This window comes from Dama dama, chromosome 3 (genome assembly GCF_033118175.1).
Source record: "Dama dama isolate Ldn47 chromosome 3, ASM3311817v1, whole genome shotgun sequence".
Taxonomy (NCBI): Eukaryota; Metazoa; Chordata; class Mammalia; order Artiodactyla; family Cervidae; genus Dama; species Dama dama.
Window position 1 is genome coordinate 7686901 of NC_083683.1, and position 14721 is coordinate 7701621.

Below are 14721 nucleotides of genomic sequence, written 5' to 3' on the forward strand. Positions count from 1 at the left end.
AAAAGGTGTCAAAATGTGAGGAGCATGAAACAGTGTGAAAAATAGGAGGAGCATGAAGATGTGTTCAAAAACATGAAGAGCCTGAAAAGGTGTGAAAAATATGAAGAGGTTCAAAAGGTGTGAAAAATATGAGGACCATGAAACGGTCTGAAAAATAGAAGCAGCATGAAACGGGGTTGAAAAACATGAAGAGCCTGAAAGGTGTGAAAAATATGAAGAGCTTCAAAACGTGTGAAATACATGAGGAGCATGAAACGGTCTGAAAATTAGGGGAAGCATGAAGTGGTGTGGAAAAACATGAAGAGCCTGAAAAGGTGTGAAAAAAATGAAGAGCTTCAAAAGTTGTCAAAAATATGAAGAGCATGAAATGGTTTGAAAAATAGGAGGATCATGAAGCGGTGATCAAAAACATGAAGATCCTGAAAAGGTGTGAAAAGTATGAACAGCTTCAAAAGGTGTCAAAAAAGAGATGAGCATGAAACGGTCTGAAAAATAGGAGGAGCATGAATCAGTGTTGAAAAACATGAAGAGCCTGAAAAGGTGTGAGAAATATGAAGAGCTTCAAAAATGTGAAAAATATGAAGAGCTTCAAAAGTTGTCAAAAATTAGATGAGCATGAAACGGTCTGAAAAATAGTAGGAGCATGAAGTCGTGTTGAAAAACATGAAGAGCCTGAAATGGTGTGAAATATATGAAGACCTTCAAAACGTGTGAAAAATATGAGGAGCTTCAAAAAGTGTCAAAATTATGAGGAGCATGAAACGGTCCGAAAAATAGGAGGAGCATGAAGCAGTGTTGAAAAATACGAGGAGCATGAAGAGGTGTTGAAAAAAATGAAGAGCCTGAAAAGGTGTGAAAAATATGAAGAGCTTCAAAAGTTGTCAAAAATTAGATGAGCATGAAACGGTCTGAAAAATAGGAGGTGCATGAAGTGGTGTTGAAAAACATGAAGAGCCTGAAATGGTGTGAAATATATGAACACCTTCAAAACGTGTGAAAAATATGAGGAGCTTCAAAAAGTGTCAAAATTATGAGGAGCATGAAACGGTCTGAAAAATAGGAGGAGCATGAAGCGGTGTTGAAAAAAATGAAGAGCCTGAAAAGGTGTGAAAAATATGAAGAGCTTCTAAAGGTGTCAAAAATATGAGGAGCCTGAAACGGTCTAAAAAATAGGAGGGGCATGAAGCGATGTTGAAAAACATGCAGAGCCTGAAAATGTGTGAAAAATATGAAGATCTTCTAAAGGTGTCAAATATATGAGGACAATGAAACGGCCTGAAAAATTGGAGGAGCATGAAGTGGTGTTGAAAAACATGAAGAGCTTGAAAAGGTGTGAAAATTATAAAGAGCTTCAAAAGGTGTCAAAATTATGAGGAGCATGAAACGGTCTGAAAAATAGGAGGAGCATGAAACAGTGTGTAAAAAATGAAGAGCATGGATAGGTGTGAAAATTATGAAGAGCTTTAAAAGGTTTGAAAAATATGACGAGCATGAAATTGTCTGAAAAATTGGAGGAGCATGAAGCGGTGTTGAAATACATGAAGAGCCTGTAAAGGTTTGAAAAATATGAAGAGCTTCAAAAGGTGTGAAAAATATGAAGAGCTTCAAAATTTGTCAAATATAAGAGGAGAAAGACACGGTCTGAAAAATAGGAGGAGCATGAAGCGGTGTTGAAATACATGAAGAGCCTGTAAAGGTTTGAAAAATATGAAGAGCTTCAAAAGGTGTGAAAAATATGAAGAGCTTCAAAATGTGTCAAAAATAGGAGGAGCATGACACGGTCTGAAAAATAGGAGGAGCATGAAGCGATGTTGAAAAACATGAAGAGCCTGAAAAGGTGTAAAAAACATGAAGAGCCTAAAAAGGTGTCAAAAATATGAGGAATATGAAACGGTCTTAAAAATAGGAGGATCATGAAGAGGTGTTGAAAAACATGAAGTTCCTGAAAAGGTGTGAAATATATGAAGAGCTTCAAAAGTTGTGAAATATATGAGGAGCATGAAACGGTCTGAAAAATAGGAGGAGCATGAAACGGTGTTAAAAAACATGAAGAGCTTCAAAAGGTGTGAAAAATATGAACAGCTTCAAAAGGTGTCAAAAATGAGATGAGTAAAAAACGGTCTGAAAAATGGGAGGAGCATGAAGTTGTGTTGAAAATAATGAAGAGCCTGAAAAGGTGTGAAAAATATGAGGAGCATGATACGGTCTGAAAAATAGGAGGGGCATGAAGTGGTTGTGAAAAAACATGAAGAGCCTGAAAACGTGTGCAAAATATGACGAGCTTCAAAAGGTGTGAAATACATGAGAAGCTTGAAACGGTCTGAAAAATAGGAGGAGCATGAAGCGATGTTGAAAAACATGAAGAGCCTTAAAATGTGTGAAAAATATGAAGAGCTTCAAAAGGTTTGAAAAATATGAAGAGCTTCAAAAGGTGTCAAAAATGAGATGAGCATGAAACGGTCTGAAAAATAGGAGGAGCATGATGTAGTGTTGAAAAAAATGAAGAGCCTGAACAGGTGTGAAATATATGAAGAGCTTCAAAAGGTGTGAAAAATATGAGAAACATGAAACGGTCTGAAAAATATGAGGAGCATGAACCAGTGTCGAAAAACCTGAAGAGCCTGAAAAGGTGTGAAAAATATGAAGAGCTCCAAAAGGTGTGAAAAATATGAGGAGCATGATACGGTCTGAAAAATAGGAGGAGCATGAAATGGTGTTCAAAACATGAAGAGCCTGAAAAGGTGTGAAAAATATGAACAGCTTGAAAAGGTGTGAAAAATATGAGGAGCATGAAACAGTCTGAAAAATAGGAGGAGCATGAAGCGGTGTTGAAAAACATGAGGAGCCTGAAAAGGTGTGACAAATATGAAGAGCTTCAAAAGGTGGGAAATACATGAGGAGCATGAAACGGTCTCAAAAATAGGAGGAGCATGAAGCGGTGTTCAAAAACATGCAGAGTCTGAAAAGGGGTGAAAAATATGAAGAGCTTCAAAAGGTTTGATAAATATGAAGAGCTTCACAAGGTGTGAAAAATATGAAAAGCTTCAAAAGGTGTCAAAAATATGAGGACCATGAAACGGTCTGAAAAATAGGAGGAGCATGAAGCGGTGTTCAAAAACATGAAGAGCCTGAAAAGGTGGGAAAAATATGAAGAGCTTCAAAAGGTGTGAAAAACATGAAGACCTTCAAAAGGTGTCAAAAATGAGATGAGCATGAAACGGTCGGAAAAATAGGAGGAGCATGAAGCGGTGTTGAAAAACATGAAGAGCCTGAAAACCTGTGAAAAACAGGAAGAGCTTCAAAAGTTGTGAAAAATATGAAGAGCTTCAAAAAATGTCAAAAATATTAGGAGCATGAAATGGTCTCAAATATAGGAGAATCATGCAGCGGTGTTGAAAACTATAAACAGCCTGAAAAAGTGTGAAAAATATGAAGAGCTTCAAAAGGTGTCAAAAATATGAGTATCATGAAATGGTCTGAAAAACAGCAGCAGCATGAAACAGTGTTCAAAAACATGAAGACATTGAAAAGGTGTGAAAAATATGAAGAGGTTCAAAAGGTGTGAAATACATGAGGATCATGAAACGGTCTGAAAAATATGAGGAGCATGAAGCGGTGTTCAAAAACATGAGGAGCCTGAAAAGGTGAGAAAAATATGAAGAGCTTCAAAAGGTGTGAGAAATGTGAGGAGCATGAAAAGGTCTGAAAAATAGGAGGAGCATGAAATGGTGTTCAAAAACATGAAGAGCATGAAAAGGTGTGAAAATTATGAAGAGCTTCAAAAGGTGTGAAAAACATGAGGAGAATGAAACGGTCTGAAAAATAGGAGAAGCATGAAGCAGTGTTCAAAACATGAAGAGCCTGAAAAAGTGTGAAAAATATGAAGATCTTCAAAACTTTGAAAAATATGAAGACCCTGAAAAGGTTTCAAAAATGAGATGAGCATGAAACAGTCTGAAAAGTAGGAGGAGCATGAAGTGTTGTTCAAAAACGTGAAGAACCTGAAAAGGTGTGAAAAATATGAAGAGCTTGAAAAGGTATGAAATACCTGAGGAGCACGAAACGGTCTGAAAAATAGGAGGAGCATGAAGCGGAGTTCAAAACATGAAGAGCCTGAAAAAGTGTTAAAAAATTGAAGAGCTTCAAAAGGTTTGAAAAATAGGAGGAGGATGAAGCGGTGTTCAAAAACATGAAGAGCCTGAAAAAGTGTGATAAATATGAAGAGCTTATAAAATTGTCAAAAATATGAGGAGCATGGAGAGATGTTCAAAAACATGAAGAGGATGATAAGGCGTGAAAAACATTAAGAGCTTCAAAAGGTTTGAAAAATAGGAGGAGCATGAAGCGGTGTTCAAAAACATGAAGAGCCTGAAAATGTGTGAAAAATATGAATAGCTTATAAAATTGTCAAAAATATGAGGAGCATGAAACGGTCTGAAAAATACGAGCAGCCTGAAAACGTCTGAAAAATAGGAGGAGCATGAAGCGGTGTTCAAAAACATGAAGGACCTGAAAACGTGTGAAAAATATGAAGAGCTTCAAAAGGAGTCAAAAATATGCGAAGCCTGAAACGATCTGAAAAATAGGAGGAGCATGAAGCGGTGTTGAAAAACATGTAGAGCCTGAAAATGTCTGAAAAATATGAAGAGCTTCAAATGGTGTGAAATACATGAGGAGTATGAAACTCTCTGAAAAACAGGAGGAGCATGAAGTGGTGTTCAAAAACATGAAGAGCCTGAAAATGTGTGAAAAATATGAAGAGCTTCAAAAGGTGTGAAATATATGAGGAGCTTCAAAAGGTGTGAAAAATATGAAGAGCTTCAAAAGATGTCAAAAATATGAAAAGCATGAAACGGTCTGAAAAATAGGAGGAGCATGAAATGGTGTTCAAAAACATGAAGAGCCTGAAAATGTGTGAAAAATATGAAAAGCTTCAAAGGTTTGAAATACATGAGGAGCATGAAACAGTCTGAAAAATAGGAGAAGCATGAAGTGGTGTGGAAAAAAATGAAGAGCCTGAAAAGGTGTGAAAAATATGAAGAGCTTCAAAAGGTGTGAAATATATGTGGAGCATGAATCTCTCTGAAAAATAGGAGGAGCATGAAGTGGTGTTGAAAAACATGAAGAGCCTGAAAAGATGTGAAAAATATGAAGAGCTGCAAAAGGTGTGAAAAATATGAGAAGCATGATACGATCTGAAAAATAGGAGGAGCATGAAGTGGTGTTCAGAAACATGGAGAGCCTAAAAAGGTGTGAAAAATATGAAGAGCTTCAAAAGGTGTCAAAAATATGAGGAGCTTGAAACTGTCTGAAAAATAGGAGGAGCATGAAGCAGTGTTCAAAAACATGAAGAGCCTGAAAAGCTGTGAAAAATATGAAGAGCTTCAAAACGTATGAAATACATGAGGAGCATGAAAAGGTCTGAAAAATAGGAGGAGCATGAAATGGTGTTCAAAAACATGAAGAGCATGAAAAGGTGTGAAAAATATGAAGATCTTCAAAAGTTTGAAAAATATGAAGACCCTGAAAAGGTGTCAAAAATGAGATGAGCATGAAACAGATTGAAAAGTAGGAGGAGCATGAAGTGTTGTTCAGAAACGTGAAGAGCCTGAAAAGGTGTGAAAAATATGAAGAGCTTGAAAAGGTATGAAATACCTGAGGAGCATGAAATGGTCTGAAAAATAGGAGAAGCATGAAGCGGTGTTCAAAACATGAAGAGCCTGAAAAAGTGTGAAAAATATGAAGAGCTTCAAAAGGTTTGAAAAATAGGAGGAGGATGAAGCGGTGTTCAAAAACATGAAAAGCCTGAAAAAGTGTGATAAATATGAAGAGCTTATAAAATTGTCAAAAATATGAGGAGCATGGAGAGATGTTCAAAAACATGAAGAGGATGTTAAGGCGTGAAAAACATTAAGAGCTTCAAAAGGTTTGAAAAATAGGAGGAGCATGAAGCGGTGTTCAAAAACATGAAGAGCCTGAAAATGTGTGAAAAATATGAATAGCTTATAAAATTGTCAAAAATATGAGGAGCATGAAACGGTCTGAAAAATACGAGCAGCCTGAAAACGTCTGAAAAATAGGAGGAGCATGAAGCGGTGTTCAAAAATATGAAGGGCCTGAAAACGTGTGAAAAATATGAAGAGCTTCAAAAGGAGTCAAAAATATGCGAAGCCTGAAACGATCTGAAAAATAGGAGGAGCATGAAGCGGTGTTGAAAAACATGAAGAGCCGGAAAAGCTGTGAAAAATGTGAAGTGCTTCAAAAGGTGTCAAAAATATGAGGAGCATGAAACGGTCTGAAATATAAGAGGATCATGAAGCGGTGTTGAAAAACATGAAGAGCCGGAAAAGGTGTGAAAAATGTGAAGAGCTTCAAAAGGTGTCAAAAATATGAGGAGCATGAAACGGTCTGAAATATAAGAGGATCATGAAGCGGTGTTGAAAAACATGAAGAGTTTGAAAACGTGTGAAAAATATGAAGAGCTTCAAACGGTGTGAAAAATATCAGGAGCATGAAACGGTCTGAAAAAGATGAGGAGCATGAAGTGGTCTTCAAAAACATGTAAGCCTGAAAAGGTGTGAAAAATATGAAGAGCTTCAAAAGATGTGAAAAATATGAAGAGCTTCAAAAGGTGTCAAAAATGAGATGAGCATGAAACGGTCTGAAAAATAGGAGAAGAATGAAACGGTGTTGAAAAATTGAAGAGCCTGAAAAGCTGTGAAAAATATGAAGAGCTTCAAAAGGTGTGAAATATATGAAGAGCTTCAAAACGTGTGAAATACATGAGGAGCATGAAAAGGTCTGAAAAATAGGAGTAGCATGAAGAGGTGTTCAAAAACATGAAGAGGCTGATAAGGTGTGAAAAACATGAAGAGCTTCAAAAAGTTTGAAAAATAGGAGGAGCATGAAGCGGTGTTCAAAAACATGAGGAGCCTGAAAAGGTGAGAAAAATATGAAGAGCTTCAAAAGGTGTGAGAAATGTGAGGAGCATGAAGCGGTGTTCAAATACATGAAGAGCCTGAAAAAGTGTGAAAAATATGAAGAGCTTATAAAATTGTCAAAAATATCAGGAGCATGAAACGGTCTGAAAAATACGAGCAGCCTGAAACCGTCTGAAAAATAGGAGGAGCATGAAGCGGTGTTCAAAAACATGAAGGGCCTGAAAACGTGTGAAAAATATGAAGAGCTTCAAAAGGAGTCAAAAATATGCGGAGCCTGAAACGATCTGAAAAATACGAGGAGCATGAAGCGGAGTTGAAAAACATGAAGAGCCGGAAAAGGTGTGAAAAATGTGAAGAGCTTCAAAAGGTGTCAAAAATATGAGGAGCATGAAACTCTCTGAAATATAGGAGGATCATGAAGCGGGGTTGAAAAACATGAAGAGCCTGAAAAGGTGTGATAAATGTGAAGACCTTCAAAAGGTGTCAAAAATATGAGGAGTATGAAAGGGTCTGAAAAATAGGAGGAGCATGAAACGGTGATCAAAAACATGAAGAATCTGAAAACGTGTGAAAAATATGAAGAGCTTCAAACGGTGTGAAAAATATCAGGAGCATGAAACGGTCTGAAAAAGATGAGGAGCATGAAGTGGTCTTCAGAAACATGTACAGCCTGAAAAGGTGTGAAAAATATGAAGAGCTTCAAAAGGTGTGAAAAACAGGAGGAACATGAAGCAGCGTTCAAAAATATGAAGAGCCTGAAAAGGTGTCAAAAATATGAAGTGCTTCAAAAGGTGTCAACAATATGAGGAGCATGAAACAGTCTGAAAAATAGGAGGAGCAAGAAGCGGTGTTGAAAAACAAGAAGAGACGGAAAAGGTGTGAAAAATATGAAGAGCTTCAAAAGGTGTCAACAATATGAGGAGCATGAAACAGTCTGAAAAATAGGAGGAGCAAGAAGCGGTGTTGAAAAACAAGAAGAGACGGAAAAGGTGTGAAAAATATGAAGAGCTTCAAAAGGTTTCAAAAACATGAGGAGAATGAAACGATCTGAAAAATAGGAGGAGCATGAAGCAGTGTTCAAAACATGAAGAGCCTGAAAAAGTGTGAAAAATATGAAGATCTTCAAAACTTTGAAAAATATGAAGACCCTGAAAAGGTGTCAAAAATGAGATGAGCATGAAACAGTCTGAAAATTAGGAGGAGCATGAAGTGTTGTTCAAAAACGTGAAGAGCCTGAAAAGGTGTGAAAAATATGAAGAGCTTGAAAAGGTGTGAAATACCTGAGGAGCATGAAACGGTCAGAAAAATAGGAGGAGCATGAAGCGGTGTTCAAAACATGAAGAGCCTGAAAAAGTGTGAAAAATATGAAGAGCTTCAAAAGGTTTGAAAAATAGGAGGAGCATGAAGCGGTGTTCAAAAACATGAAGAGCCTGAAAAAGTGTGAAAAATATGAAGAGCTTATAAAATTGTCAAAAATAAGAGGAGCATGAAGAGATGTTCAAAAACATGAAGAGGCTGATAAGGTGTGAAAAACATGAAGAGCTTCAAAAGGTTTGAAAAATAGGAGGAGCATGAAGTGGTGCTCAAAAACATGAAGAGCCTGAAAAAGTGTGAAAAATATGAAGAGCTTATAAAATTGTCAAAAATATGAGGAGCATAAAACGGTCTGAAAAATACGAGCAGCCTGAAACCGTCTGAAAAATAGGAGGAGCATGAAGCGGTGTTCAAAAACATGAAGGGCCTGAAAACGTGTGAAAAATATGAAGAGCTTCAAAAGGAGTCAAATATATGCGGAGCCTGAAACGATCTGAAAAATAGGAGGAGCATGAAGCGGTGTTGAAAAACATGAAGAGCCGGAAAAGGTGTGAAAAATGTGAAGAGCTTCAAAAGGTGTCAAAAATATGAGGAACATGAAACGCTCTGAAATATAGGTGGATCATGAAGCGGTGTTGAAAAACATGAAGAGCCTGAAAAGGTGTGATAAATGTGAAGAGCTTCAAAAGGTGTCAAAAATATGAGGAACATGAAACGGTCTGAAAAATAGGAGGAGCATGAAACGGTGATCAAAAACATGAAGAATCTGAAAACGTGTGAAAAATATGAAGAGCTTCAAAAGGTGTGAAAAACAGGAGGAACATGAAGCAGCGTTCAAAAATATGAAGAGCCTGAAAAGGTGTCAAAAACATGAAGTGCTTCAAAAGGTGTCAACAATATGAGGAGCATGAAACAGTCTGAAAAATAGGAGGAGCAAGAAGCGGTGTTGAAAAACAAGAAGAGACGGAAAAGGTGTGAAAAATATGAAGAGCTTCAAAAGGTTTCAAAAATATGAGGAGCTTGAAATGATCTGAAAAATAGGACGAGCATGAAACGGTGTTCAAAAACATGAAGAGCATGAAAAGGTGTGAAAATTATGAAGAGCTTCAAAAGGTGTGAAAAACATGAGGAGAATGAAACGATCTGAAAAATAGGAGGAGCATGAAGCAGTGTTCAAAACATGAAGAGCCTGAAAAAGTGTGAAAAATATGAAGATCTTCAAAACTTTGAAAAATATGAAGACCCTGAAAAGGTGTCAAAAATGAGATGAGCATGAAACAGTCTGAAAATTAGGAGGAGCATGAAGTGTTGTTCAAAAACGTGAAGAGCCTGAAAAGGTGTGAAAAATATGAAGAGCTTGAAAAGGTGTGAAATACCTGAGGAGCATGAAACGGTCAGAAAAATAGGAGGAGCATGAAGCGGTGTTCAAAACATGAAGAGCCTGAAAAAGTGTGAAAAATATGAAGAGCTTCAAAAGGTTTGAAAAATAGGAGGAGCATGAAGCGGTGTTCAAAAACATGAAGAGCCTGAAAAAGTGTGAAAAATATGAAGAGCTTATAAAATTGTCAAAAATAAGAGGAGCATGAAGAGATGTTCAAAAACATGAAGAGGCTGATAAGGTGTGAAAAACATGAAGAGCTTCAAAAGGTTTGAAAAATAGGAGGAGCATGAAGCGGTGCTCAAAAACATGAAGAGCCTGAAAAAGTGTGAAAAATATGAAGAGCTTATAAAATTGTCAAAAATATGAGGAGCATAAAACGGTCTGAAAAATACGAGCAGCCTGAAACCGTCTGAAAAATAGGAGGAGCATGAAGCGGTGTTCAAAAACATGAAGGGCCTGAAAACGTGTGAAAAATATGAAGAGCTTCAAAAGGAGTCAAATATATGCGGAGCCTGAAACGATCTGAAAAATAGGAGGAGCATGAAGCGGTGTTGAAAAACATGAAGAGCCGGAAAAGGTGTGAAAAATGTGAAGAGCTTCAAAAGGTGTCAGAAATATGAGGAACATGAAACGCTCTGAAATATAGGTGGATCATGAAGCGGTGTTGAAAAACATGAAGAGCCTGAAAAGGTGTGATAAATGTGAAGAGCTTCAAAAGGTGTCAAAAATATGAGGAACATGAAACGGTCTGAAAAATAGGAGGAGCATGAAACGGTGATCAAAAACATGAAGAATCTGAAAAGGTGTGATAAATGTGAAGAGCTTCAAACGGTGTGAAAAATATGAGGTGCATGAAATGGTCTGAAAAAGATGAGGAGCATGAAGTGGTCTTCAAAAACATGTACAGCCTGAAAAGGTGTGAAAAATATGGAGAGATTCAAAAGGTGTGAAAAACAGGAGGAACATGAAGTGGTGTTCAAAAATATGAAGAGCCTGAGAAGGTGTGAAAACTATGAAGTGCTTGAAAAGGTGTCAACAATATGAGGAGCATGAAACGGTCTGAAAAATAGGAGGAGCAAGAAGCGGTGTTGAAAAACAAGAAGAGACGGAAAAGGTGTGAAAATATGAAGAGCTTCAAAACGTGTCAAAAATATGAGGAGCGAGAAACGGTCTGAAAAATAGGAGGAGCATGAAGCGGTGTTGAAAAACATGAAGAGCCTGAAAACGTGTGAAAAATATGAAGAGCTTCAAAAGGTATGAAAATATGAAGAGCTTCAAAAGTTGTCAAAAAAGAGATGAGCATGAAACGGTCTGAAAAATAGGAGCAGCATGAAGCGGTGTTGAAAAACATGAAGAGTCTGAAAAGGTGTGAAAAATATGAAGAGCTTCAAAAGGTGTCAAAAATATGAGGAGCATGAAACGGTCTGAAATATAGGAAGATCATCAAGCGGTGTTGAAAAACATGAAGAGCCTGAAAATGTGTGAAAAACGTGAAGAGCTTCAAAAGATGTCAAAAATATGAGGAGCATGAAACGGTCTGAAAAATATGAGGAGCATGAAGCGGTGTTAAAAAACATGAAGAGCCTGAAAAGAAGTGCAAAATATGAAGAGCTTCAAAAGGTGTGAAAAATATGAAGACCTTCAAAAGGTGTCAAAAAAGAGATGAGCATGAAACGGTCGGAAAAATAAGAGGAGCATGAAGCGGTGTTGTAAAACATGAAGAGCCTGAAAACCTGTGAAAAACAGGAAGAGCTTCAAAAGGTGTGAAAAATATGAAGAGCTTCAAAAAATGTCAAAAATATGAGGAGCATGAAATGGTCTCAAATATAGGAGAATCATGCAGCGGTGTTGAAAACTATAAACAGCCTGAAAAAGTGTGAAAAACATGAAGAGCTTCAAAAGGTTTGAAAAATAGGAGGAGCATGAAGCGGTGCTCCAAAACATGAAGAGCCTGAAAAAGTGTGAAAAATATGAAGAGCTTATAAAATTGTCAAATATATGAGGAGCATGAAACGATCTGAAAAATACGAGCAGCCTGAACCGTCTGAAAAATAGGAGGAGCATGAAGCGGTGTTCAAAAACATGAAGGGCCTGAAAATGTGTGAAAAATATGAAGAGCTTCAAAAGGAGTCAAAAATATGCGGAGCCTGAAACGATCTGAAAAATAGGAGGAGCATGAAGCGGAGTTGAAAAACATGAAGAGCCGGAAAAGGTGTGAAAAATGTGAAGAGCTTCAAAAGGTGTCAAAAATATGAGGAGCATGAAACGCTCTGAAACATAGAAGGATCATGAAGCGGTGTTGAAAAACATGAAGAGCCTGAAAAGGTATGATGAATGTGAAGAGCTTCAAAAGGTGTCAAAAATATGAGGAGCATGAAACGGTCTGAAAAATAGGAGGAGCATGAAGCGGTGTTGAAAAACATGAAGAGCCTGAAAAGGTGTGAAAAATATGAAGAGCTTCAAACGGTGTGAAATATATCAGGAGCATGAAACGATCTGAAAAAGATGAGGAGCATGAAGTGGTCTTCAAAAACATGTACAGCCTGAAAAGGTGTGAAAAATATGAAGAGCTTCAAAAGGTGTGAAAAAGAGGAGGAACATGAAGCGGCGTTCAAAAATATGAAGAGCCTGAAAAGGTGTGAAAAATATGAAGTGCTTCAAAAGGTGTCAACAATATGAGGAGCATGAAACGGTCTGAAAAATAGGAGGAGCAAGAAGCGGTGTTGAAAAACAAGAAGAGACGGAAAAGGTGTGAAAAATATGAAGAGCTTCAAAAGGTTTCAAAAATATGAGGAGCTTGAAATGGTCTGAAAAATAGGACGAGCATGAAACGGTGTTCAAAAACATGAAGAGCATGAAAAGGTGTGAAAATTATGAAGAGCTTCAAAAGGTGTGAAAAACATGAGGAGAATGAAACGGTCTGAAAAATAGGAGGAGCATGAAGCAGTGTTCAAAACATGAAGAGCCTGAAAAAGTGTGAAAAATATGAAGATCTTCAAAACTTTGAAAAATATGAAGACCCTGAAAAGGTGTCAAAAATGAGATGAGCATGAAACAGTCTGAAAATTAGGAGGAGCATGAAGTGTTGTTCAAAAACGTGAAGAGCCTGAAAAGGTGTGAAAAATATGAAGAGCTTGAAAAGGTGTGAAATACCTGAGGAGCATGAAACGGTCAGAAAAATAGGAGGAGCATGAAGCGGTGTTCAAAACATGAAGAGCCTGAAAAAGTGTGAAAAATATGAAGAGCTTCAAAAGGTTTGAAAAATAGGAGGAGCATGAAGCGGTGTTCAAAAACATGAAGAGCCTGAAAAAGTGTGAAAAATATGAAGAGCTTATAAAATTGTCAAAAATAAGAGGAGCATGAAGAGATGTTCAAAAACATGAAGAGGCTGATAAGGTGTGAAAAACATGAAGAGCTTCAAAAGGTTTGAAAAATAGGAGGAGCATGAAGCGGTGCTCAAAAACATGAAGAGCCTGAAAAAGTGTGAAAAATATGAAGAGCTTATAAAATTGTCAAAAATATGAGGAGCATAAAACGGTCTGAAAAATACGAGCAGCCTGAAACCGTCTGAAAAATAGGAGGAGCATGAAGCGGTGTTCAAAAACATGAAGGGCCTGAAAACGTGTGAAAAATATGAAGAGCTTCAAAAGGAGTCAAATATATGCGGAGCCTGAAACGATCTGAAAAATAGGAGGAGCATGAAGCGGTGTTGAAAAACATGAAGAGCCGGAAAAGGTGTGAAAAATGTGAAGAGCTTCAAAAGGTGTCAGAAATATGAGGAACATGAAACGCTCTGAAATATAGGTGGATCATGAAGCGGTGTTGAAAAACATGAAGAGCCTGAAAAGGTGTGATAAATGTGAAGAGCTTCAAAAGGTGTCAAAAATATGAGGAACATGAAACGGTCTGAAAAATAGGAGGAGCATGAAACGGTGATCAAAAACATGAAGAATCTGAAAAGGTGTGATAAATGTGAAGAGCTTCAAACGGTGTGAAAAATATGAGGTGCATGAAATGGTCTGAAAAAGATGAGGAGCATGAAGTGGTCTTCAAAAACATGTACAGCCTGAAAAGGTGTGAAAAATATGGAGAGCTTCAAAAGGTGTGAAAAACAGGAGGAACATGAAGTGGTGTTCAAAAATATGAAGAGCCTGAGAAGGTGTGAAAACTATGAAGTGCTTCAAAAGGTGTCAACAATATGAGGAGCATGAAACGGTCTGAAAAATAGGAGGAGCAAGAAGCGGTGTTGAAAAACAAGAAGAGACGGAAAAGGTGTGAAAATATGAAGAGCTTCAAAACGTGTCAAAAATATGAGGAGCGAGAAACGGTCTGAAAAATAGGAGGAGCATGAAGCGGTGTTGAAAAACATGAAGAGCCTGAAAACGTGTGAAAAATATGAAGAGCTTCAAAAGGTATGAAAATATGAAGAGCTTCAAAAGTTGTCAAAAAAGAGATGAGCATGAAACGGTCTGAAAAATAGGAGCAGCATGAAGCGGTGTTGAAAAACATGAAGAGTCTGAAAAGGTGTGAAAAATATGAAGAGCTTCAAAAGGTGTCAAAAATATGAGGAGCATGAAACGGTCTGAAATATAGGAAGATCATCAAGCGGTGTTGAAAAACATGAAGAGCCTGAAAATGTGTGAAAAACGTGAAGAGCTTCAAAAGATGTCAAAAATATGAGGAGCATGAAACGGTCTGAAAAATATGAGGAGCATGAAGCGGTGTTAAAAAACATGAAGAGCCTGAAAAGAAGTGCAAAATATGAAGAGCTTCAAAAGGTGTGAAAAATATGAAGACCTTCAAAAGGTGTCAAAAAAGAGATGAGCATGAAACGGTCGGAAAAATAAGAGGAGCATGAAGCGGTGTTGTAAAACATGAAGAGCCTGAAAACCTGTGAAAAACAGGAAGAGCTTCAAAAGGTGTGAAAAATATGAAGAGCTTCAAAAAATGTCAAAAATATGAGGAGCATGAAATGGTCTCAAATATAGGAGAATCATGCAGCGGTGTTGAAAACTATAAACAGCCTGAAAAAGTGTGAAAAACATGAAGAGCTTCAAAAGGTTTGAAAAATAGGAGGAGCATGAA